The sequence below is a fragment of the Sinocyclocheilus grahami genome, unplaced genomic scaffold, assembly GCF_001515645.1.
Source record: "Sinocyclocheilus grahami isolate Dianchi unplaced genomic scaffold, SAMN03320097.WGS_v1.1 scaffold77.1, whole genome shotgun sequence".
NCBI lineage: Eukaryota > Metazoa > Chordata > Actinopteri > Cypriniformes > Cyprinidae > Sinocyclocheilus > Sinocyclocheilus grahami.
This window is the reverse complement of record NW_015505256.1, coordinates 105,175-109,257: the sequence shown is the minus strand read 5'-3', so window position 1 is coordinate 109,257 and position 4,083 is coordinate 105,175.

Here is a 4,083-nt window from a genome sequence, read left to right as displayed (position 1 = left end):
CTGTGGTTCAGGAGTGGTTTAACAAGAGGAATACGACAACTGTAGCCGAATTTCTTGACACGTCTGTGTGTGGTGGCTCTTGATGCCTTGACCCCAGCCTCAGTCCATTCCTTGTGAAGTTCACTCAAATTCTTGAATCGATTTTGCTTGACAATCCTCATAAGGCTGCGGTTCTCTCGGTTGGTTGTGCATCTTTTTCTTCCACACTTTTTCCTTCCTCTCAACTTTCTGTTAACATGCTTGGATACAGCACTCTGTGAACAGCCAGCTTCTTTGGCAATGAATGTTTGTGGCTTTTACCCTCCTTGTGAAGGGTGTCTGATTGTCTTCTGGACAACTGTCAGATCAGCAGTCTTCCCCATGATTGTGTAGCCTAGTGAACCAAACTGAGAGACCATTTTGAAGGCTCAGGAAACCTTTGCAGGTGTTTTGAGTTGATTAGCTGATTGGCATGTCACCATATTCTAATTTGTTGAGATAGTGAATTGGTGGGTTTTTGTTAAATGTGAGCCAAAATCTTCACAATTAAAAGAACCAAAGACTTAAACTACTTCAGTCTGTGTGCACTGAATTTATTTAATACACGAGTTTCACAATTTGAGTTGAATTACTGAAATAAATAAAATAATGGAGTAAGACCTTTTTAATGGTACATTATCGATACATTAATTATCAAAGTTAAAAGACTATAAAACATGACCTATACAGTGAAAATTTCTCGTAAAAGTTCAAAGTTCTTAAGCTTCATCTGCACTGAGTTTTAACTGTTTTTCAATGCACAAATGTAACATGTGAAAAGCTTTTTGCCCCTTCTGTGCTGTCTGCATTCTTAATTTATTTATTTAGCTCTATATTTTATATATATATATATATATATATATATATATATATATGTCAGACTCACTCACTCGTACCAGGTTTAAACAGCACCAAAAATTTAAGCAGTTTTGCAAATAGAAATTGATATATTTCTCTAAATAAATAAACCATTCATTCATGCAAAAATTGTATAAACTTTTTGCTCATATTGCATTAGAATTTTTTTTTATTTTTTTTTTTAAGAAATGCATGACTCTTTGGTGTAAGTACACTCTGGGCAGAACTAAAGGTCTATCAGAACTCCTGCTGTGTGGAGACCTCAATGACAGCTCCATCTTTGTAGGGTACTCCACACCTCAGGCTCAACTTGCTGCTCCATGGGGACTCTGTGCCTCTCTGTGGTGGTTTGTGGCCTGTTTACTCCCCTCACTCGCTCTGCAACACAGTGGGAAAAGGTTTAAATGTGAAATAGTGTTGCTTTTCCTTGGGCAGTGGGCACATCTCTGTATAAGGGGCACACACAGTGCTGAGAATTGTGTCTTTTTGCCTCCTCCTCTCTCGGTCATTAAGACGTCAGGATGTTCTTACTTGTCATTAGGATGGCTATATTCTCCCTTCTGTGCTTTTTTATTTTATTTTTTTTGGCTAATTGTAACTGCTATGCTGTGTATAGTGTGGATGTAAGGGGGCTACACAATTTAGACAGCTTTGACAAACTGTTTGACATGCATACAATTCAATTTAAGGGCATGGAGAAAGCCAAGCCTAAAATAGAGCAAATATAGAATTACAGCGAATTAGATTTCCAGTCTATCAGTTGTGAATTAGATTATCAGTCATCAGTTGTCTTTAGAAGGGGCATGCCGATTTGAAACACTGCAGAAACACTGATTTATAATACTATATAACAGTATAGATAATACCACAATATTTTTTATAATCTATAGAAATCAGTGAGTGGAAAGCAAGTCATGAATTACAATCAATGATTTTACAAGTTATTTTAATTTTACATGCTGTATTTCGTTCATTTTAAAAAGTGTGATGTTCGGAACAAACAAAAAGTATCAACTTTAATGGTTTGCTTTATGTAACAAACATATAGATTTAATGGATTGTGTAAATAAGTGACAGATTAATTTTCATAATTTTGCATTGAGTTATTTGGGTTTATTGTTCATAACATCATTATTTTGTTTTCTTTAACTATCAAACAATCCACCTTTTTATAAACACCTCATGTATTTGTTGAAAATGTATTATATATTTGTATTTTTATTTTCTTTGCAATTTCATTCCCGCAGAACACATAATAAGTACTGCTAAGGGGTTGTTTAGATTGTATGATCTTTTTTATGTGCTGAATTAATTCCTAAATTGAATAACTTGAGGCCATCCACAATGGTTTTCTCTCATAATTAAGCAGCATTTCTTAAAATAATCACCCGCCTGGCTACAGGCCCCCCGCCTGATTCACAATGCCCAGTCCCCAATACAACCTATTACCTGATTGGATATTAAATTACCCTGTACGCAGAGGAGGCCAATCACAGCTTGGTCAACACCGCAGGTAACCGTGACAACCAGTCACCTAGGTGATTTGTACCTGTTAATGATTCACAACGTTAAACGGAGCATGGATTTGCAATTGAGAAATGAAAGTGCCTTCCATTGAAAACACAGGGCTTGGAATAATATGGGAAAGGAAAAGGACGAGCACATGCATTTATGATTTTATTTTAGGCTGTTCCCACGATGATCAGTGCCGCATTAGTGATATTGATGAGGATGATGATTTAGCTTGACAACGGAACATAGATCCTACAGCTGCTCAGGGATCAATTAAAATCAAATTATCTTTGCAAAAAAAAAAGCTTATTATTAAAAGGCTTGTATTAAGAAATGGACATTAATATATCCACATATATTAGCCATAACTGGTAATAGAGGTCAGAGAATGACAGGCTAGATGACCATACTCACAAAAATGGCAGAGTTTATTTTAATCTGCCAGAGCAAAGACTATTTTCATAAGGGACCGGAGTGATTGTTAAAGTCTCACGTCTCTCATACGTATTACGCCACTTTGTCTGGCTTTCCCTGTGTGAGAAGTTCTTTGTCAGATGCCACTCTATAGGCACAGAAAGCCAAGCTGTGGAGCTTTAGAGTGAGCATGAGAGATTTGAAATAAGAGCCAGCCTTGCCTAGCTGATTTCCATAAAAGCCTTATTGACGATAATTAATTCTTCTGTGTTTTAATTGCAGCTGCCTAAAATATTTCTCTGCTGGTCGCAAGAGTGTGTTTTGGTGCCAGGCTTTTAAAAAATAATAATTTAAAAAAATAGAAAAATTAAATAATAATAATAATAATAAAATGCCACAGCAGCACATTAAAGTCGCTCTCTCAACGTCTACATGCAAATCACTCCTATTTTCCTTTGATGTCCTTTTCCTTTCTTTTAATTTTGGCAATTAAAAGAAGAAAAGGGGGAAACCTCTATTGGTTTTCCAAGAATAAGAAAATCTTTTCATATTCTAATAGCAGCCTACTGTTCTCAGTTTGAGCAGCCTTGGCTTCCTCTGAAGACAGAGATCAATCTTTTAGCAAGGTCAGAGTCATGCTGGCTGTAAAGCACTGACTAAACGACCAGTTAAAAAAAGAAAATAAATCCTGCACATCTGAGCCGGTCCCCTTATGGTGGAACCTGAATAGTTAGAGTGACTGTGCCACTCCTGCTGGAAACTAAACTGATGGTGGTTAGAGAGCCGTGATTGGAAGGCTTAGTGGCAGTTCAGGTAAGCCTGATGCTAATCCAGTGAAGTGATTGTGAGTGCTGATAGATCACTGATAAAGTACCTTCTTAAAACTGAGCTGAACACGAAGGACGAACAAAGATGTGCTCTCCTGGAAAGCTGAAAGCTTTTCTCAACTAAAAAAAATTACGTACTGTAGACAGTTTGAGTTTGCAAAGACAGTTTGAGTTTGGCCAACTCAGCCAAGAGTGTAGCAAAATACTAACGGACACATCAGACCATCTAAAACTGGGGTATAACCTGAGGAACCTAGCATAAGCAAAGCTGTTAATCAACCCTGTTCTGTAAGCGTTCAGGTCCAAACTGTAGATTATTATAATTTTTTTAATTCTAAATTTCAGCCATTCAATCTGCCTAGAATGTGCTTTCAAATAGCATCATCAACCTGAGGTGATTGTAGAAATCATTGGCATCAATGGTATCTGCAGTCTACAAAGGCTTACGATGCTT